Raw genomic sequence first — 6000 nt, forward strand, 5'->3', positions numbered from 1 at the left:
GCTTGTCACTCAACAGTGCCCATGTCAAGATACTGATGAAACAGAGTGGGCTGATTTCTAGAAATCCATGTGGATGGGAGACGGGTCCCACTGCACACCCACCCACCAATCATTTACAAAGATGCTCTGATGATAATTATCATGCAGCAGGTGTTTTTACTGGAAGCCTTGGAACTTCCCTTAACAGTCTAGTCTTGAACAGCTAAACTACTGGCTGGAGTTGCTTCCCTTGGGGCAAACTGTTTTGGCTTAAGCAGTGTGACCGTTTCCTGCCTAGGGACGGGATGACTCTTGGTAAGGATTGTGTGCACTTTCTCCCACGTTGCCCTTGCTCCTGCCTTGTGGTTGATGGTATCCTAAAGGCTACATTCAGTTAGTGAGGGGAAATCCAAGTTTCTCAAAGGACTGCTTTGAAAATCAGAGCCTTTGCCCTAGAGAGGAATTTTAAAAAACTACAGGCAAATGAATTTTTTATAAGCACTAGGTCAAACCATTACTGTTTATACCAAAGAATGTGCCAAAATCTCTCATTTATCTTAAAATTAAGATGGAAATTGCAGTGGGAATATGAGGATAAAATAAAACAAGATCAACTCAATATCTCTGGATTTCTAGAATTCTTCCTTTGTATGTTCTCTCTCTCTCTCTCTGTGCATGCATGTTTAACTTTCTTTTTGTCTACAGTTCTCCTATTTCCATAATATTCTTGAGACTTTGTATTAAAGGAACATTATTCAGTGTAGTGAAGCCACAGAACGTTTGATTTTTCTACATTCTCACCTTTCTGTGAAGCAAATGAGGTAGGCTCAGTAGACACTGGTTAGGCTCAGACAGGATGAAAAATGCAATTCCGACGGAGTCTTTGCTTGTGACTTTCACAAATGAGACCCTAATTCTGATGGACCCCAATGAATGGCTGTGCTGACTAAGCAAGGACAAGGGCACTGGCTCCGGCAGGGTGTTATCTCATTTGCAACACATTTCAAACTTTGGAACAGATTTTTAAATTGGAAGTTGCAAGCCGAAGATTGGCGGCAGAAAAGGCTGATTCACCTTCCGGAACTTATCTTGCTCCAAGTTCCGGGAGGAGCTTTTAAAGATGGAGGTTCTCTAGGGCTGGTGGGAGGGCTGAGTTGGTAAAGGTGCTTTCTGCCAAGTCTAAGGACTTGTGTTTGATCCCTAAAAGACACATGGCGGAAGAGGAGAACCTACTCCTACAAGCGATCTGAGATCCACACAGGTGCCATGGCATATGCTCAGGTGTGCACACCTGTATACACACACATAACACAAGTACAACACACACACACACGCACACACACAAATACACGCATGGACACATACAATACACATTTACACACATAGACACAAATAAAAGAAAAAAACGTAACAAATCTTTTTTTCAGGAAAGGTCACCCAAAAGATATTGGTATGCACCATAGAGAAAAATTATGACACATAATGATCAAGATAAGGGCACATGTGCATCTTAAATGCTTTGAAACTTGCACTTATTTGAATGGGAACTTCTTACTGTTAGGCTCCTCTATTTCAGCACAAGGTCTGCATGTTTAAGGATACTTAAAAAGAGTTATTGGTATTTCTTTTCTCCAAACATTTCTTTGGTGGTAAGAAATCTTTAGTGGTTGGAGTCATAACTATAAGCTCATTCTTATTAGTTAGTAAAATGTTATTTAGGAAGTAGACCCTTGGCAAGGCTCTAGGAAAATAGATAGGAAAGTGTTGTATAATTTTGATAGTGGGAGATTCACGATTAATTGGCCATTGCTTTGATTTGGAACTGTATGTAGACTTTTTGAATAACCAATAGTCTACATACTTAGAAAATTATGAAAATACCTCGGAAGTCCCTTAAATGAGAGGAACTATAGAAGTGGCAGGCAATGGCTTTGATCTGATACACATATTAAGGTTCTGCTAGGACAGTGCTAACTTGTCTATGAAGAAAAAGCAGTCAGACTCTAATTATCATAGCAAAATCTGTGTTGCCATTGAACTGCATGTCGGAGGTCTGGAGTGGTCCCTCCACACTAAACAAGAAATTTGAGGCAACTGGAAAGATGTCATCTTAATAATACATTGTCATCTGCAAATACAAAGCAGGTAGAACCAGAAAGAAAGCCCACACAAGGCTTTCCAGGGAGGTGGATGCTCGCCACAGTTTATCTCTGTTTTGATCCTGGGATGGGGCACTCACCCAATTACCACTAATTAGACACTCAGAAGTCATTGTTCTAACTTGTTGCTGCAGCAAAGAAGGGGCCTGTGATCCCTCCCAACGTGCTTTCTAGAAATGTCAGCTGTTGGCAAGTGTCTCAGGCACTCTGCACTCTGCAGTCTTGTTCTTGAGAGGGCACCTACAGCAAGCTCTTCCTTGCGAGGCTGGTAGAAGTGGTGGGTGGAGGACAGGAGACACAGGGGTAGTTTTTTTTTTTTTTTTTTTTTTTTGTTTTTTTTTTTTGGATAGTAGACAACCTGATAGAAAATGCTCCTGTTCCATATATCATCTTTGCAGAGTTAGCACTGAGAAACGTAATTGCAATAAATTGGCGTAAAAGCCAACTAGTAGAAAGACTGGAAGTCCCCCTGGAGACACCAGCCTGCCACTTCCTCCTAATGGCAGCAAATTGTGGACAAATATAGTGTAGTCACATCACTGGGCTGCATTTTTCTCTCAGCAATGTACTGTTACCTTGTATCTCTCTGAAGAACCTGATCACTTCCTCTGCTTCCAAAGTAAGGCACAAACCATAAAACCGGGTAAGAAGGGCTCTCTACCTTTTGTATCACTTTGTTAATTAGAATACCAGCAAGAGAAAAGGGAGAGGGTGAGACACAGTTGTTCTCTGATGGATTTCTGAGCTCTGCTTCAAGAATATGGCCTCTGGTATACCCTTTGCCCTCTCCATGACGTCATGAAGCTATCTGCTTTAGCATATTCCTTTTCTGGTCACAACTGGTTTTCGGATTCTCCAGAACACCAAACACAGAGTCAGGCAAGTGCTCCTACACAAAGGACTGTGCTCAAGCTAAATTGGGAGGAGAGTTTGTCATCGTCTCCTCATCCCGTCCCCTCCCCCCAAGCATAAAGAATCCCGAGGATTTTCCCTTTTCAGGGACAACTATCAGCAAGAACAGAAAGAAAAAAGCCAGCTTTGGCCCGCATTCACATGGCTGTTACTCATTCTCCCGAGGAGTTGTGCATTAACTGGCCACATCTCTGGCTCCCTTAGAATCACAGGGAGGAGTTTGCACACACACACCCGCCCCTGATAATTAACCACCGCAAAAGCTCACAATTAGCATCCCCCCCCAACACAGAAGTACACCCCAGACACACTGTTAAAGGAAATAGCTTTTCTGGTTCGCACTGTGTGACTTCAGTAAGTGAAAGTGAAGAGACACAGACCGATAGAGCTTGCAGTGACTATCATAAAAAAAAAAGTGTCTTCATAGGGAAAAAATGAGTGGGAGAGAGAAATGTGTGAATGTTCCACGTGATTAAACTTCTTGGTTCTTGAATGTTCTCGGTAGTAGTTAAGTTAGGCAACCAGCCCCTTGCATACAAAGACCCTCAGGTAACTTCCCATAAAATATGGATTTTATTGCAGCAGCGACAACATTTCTCAGTACCACATTGACCTCGCCAGCATCTCCCATCTCGAGATGGACCGTAACTCTTGGCAGGCGAATAACTACGGAGGAGGAAGTGACCCCAGCTCTGCGGCATTATAGGACTCTGCGACGACCCGCCTTCATTAAATTCCACATGAACGCCTTGGGGACTCCACTCTTGCATCTGACACCTCACATCGGACGCACCAGACCTCCTGCTCTCCAGTCTAAGGAAGGCATTCTCCCTCAGATGTGTGTGTGTGTGTGTGTGTGTGTGTGTGTGTGTGTAGCCTTGGAAGAGCACCAGCGAGCGGAGTCTTCCACATGACTTTTCCCTGGACAGTGTGCTCCATTTTCGAAGTCCAGTGTCGGACTTGCCTTGCAACCTAAGCATTTTTGCTCTATGAAAGCCTGAAGGCATTGCTAGGAACATGCGAGCTAACAGTTTTCTTTAAGCTCGTTCTCTCGGCCAAACCATCTCTGTAAGTTTGCCTTATTGGGAACATTCCAGACTTTCCCGACTACCTGAATTAATTTCTGCGTTACTCTCAAAGCCAAAAATAAATAAATAAATAAATAAATAAATCCCATAACTCAGCCCAAGCAGTCACCACACAGACCCTTGTATTGTTGGGTAGGTGGAAATCAATCAAGCCTCAAAGGCTCCACCGCTCCGGCACTCACTAGCGCCCTTGGTAATTGACCAGCCAACTTTGCAAAGCTAGGGCTCGACTGGCCGCCTCCGCCAGCCCCGCGGAGTGGACCTCGGCAGCTTTCTCTCCTCCGCACTGTTCCCTGCCACCCCCCGCAGAACCCTAGGCGTCTCGGTCTTACCAGGCGGCGGAGGAGCGGCGCCCAGGCTCCCCGGGAAGCGGCGCCGGTCCTGGGCAGAGGCAGCAGCGCCACCAATGCAACCGGACTCGCGCGCACGCCCGCCCGCACCCCAGCTCCCAGCTGAGCATCCCTCCCAACTCCGTGCACCGCAACACCCGGCGCAGAGGACCGCTCTCTTTCTCTGATTGGCTTCCATCAACGCTACGGAATTAAAATAATAGCTATGTATAAAGAAGAAAGAGAAGGCAAGGGAGAGAAGAAACGCACGCACAAGCTCCCGCATTGGCAACAGAGACCGAACCCACCTCGGTTTGCCTTCCGGCTCCTGGGGACACCCTGCCACTCGCCCAGGATGCTCCTGCCTCCGCCACGGTCTCCGGCTCTGTGCTTCTTGCTGCTGTGGCTGGAACTGCAGCTCTCGGGATGGGAAGGTTACGGCTCCAGAGAGCTGGCTCTTGTGGGCACACACTGATTTGCAAGTGAATGAAGTGGGAGGGAGCAAAGAGAGGAGGACTTTGTTACAGAGGCCCAGTGCCTGCCCCCGCCCGCCCCCTCCCCTTGACAGAATGACTCCCAGTGTTTGAAGTCCGGAGCAGTTCGCTCTCTGGAACACTCCCGCTGCCCCAGGCTTTCCCTTCCTCTTTTTTTCTTATATATATTTTAGGGGGGACGGCTTAAGACATACTGAGAACTTGTGTGACTCTATCTGATCTTTCTTTTTAAGCTATCAAAATGCACCGTGTTCAATTACCAGCAGCGGTCGGATGTTCTTTTCTAATAGCCCAGGCAATTAAGATTCCCGGGGACACGACACGGTACCGCGTGGCGCTGTGAGCCAGTTTGGGGGAGACAGTATGCACGACCTGCACTCGAATAAAATAACCCCGGTCTCCTGAGGTAACAATACCGACGGCTGTTCTGTATAACATAAACAGACGCGAGCAGACAGATTCATGAATGTCAGTCTTTGCTTCTCTCATCTCAAGAACACTTTTTTTTTTCTCCCTTGTAGCTTCTGGAGCTCTGGCGCTGTTGCAGAGTTGGTAACCCCAGAGAGGTGTAGCATGAAGCCATATGCCCCCGAGAGTGTAGAAGCGGTTCAAATCCAAACGCCCCGGGCTCATCAATGTCTTCGTGGCTGATCCATCTTTCTAAATGAGCAGATAGCAGGATACACTGAACTAGCAGAATAGGGTATATATTGATATTTAAGACGTGTTTGTTGTGTTGAGATCTTTCTGGGAAGTTACTGAAGCAAGATAACGTCTATGTGAAACTCCTTGATACACATAGCTGTCTGGATGGGTGTCCTTATACCCGAGAAGAAGTGACTTCTATGAAGGGACTAAGCTGCAGAAGTCTTAAACACGTCAAAGCATTGTTAAAGGAGAATCATGACTTTTCTGCGTAGGAGATGCAGACACGTTGCAGTCAAGCACTATTGGATTAAGAAAATTAAATCTAATTACCACAATGGTTTCACCCCGGGTCAGCCACAGACCCAAGCCAGCTGTTTCTGCATGTTACAAG

At 45.9% G+C, this 6000-nt stretch overlaps 1 protein-coding gene across 3 annotated transcripts in view; it reads right to left on the reverse strand.

The window, feature by feature from the left end:
- Cdh6 (cadherin 6) overlaps positions 1-4989 on the reverse strand; it is a 139248-nt gene extending 134259 nt beyond the window's left edge. Inside the window, exon 1 of one of the 3 annotated variants that reach the window (XM_021183142.2) lies at positions 4776-4987. The gene's annotated coding sequence lies outside the window, so the exon portion shown is untranslated. Of the gene's footprint in view, positions 1-4470; positions 4524-4775 lie in introns of those variants that run through there. The other 2 variants (XM_029470041.1, XM_029470042.1) reach the window with 2 other exon arrangements.
- Between the last annotated feature and the right edge of the window lie 1011 nt (positions 4990-6000).

This window comes from Mus caroli, chromosome 15, assembly GCF_900094665.2.
Source record: "Mus caroli chromosome 15, CAROLI_EIJ_v1.1, whole genome shotgun sequence".
Taxonomy (NCBI): Eukaryota; Metazoa; Chordata; class Mammalia; order Rodentia; family Muridae; genus Mus; species Mus caroli.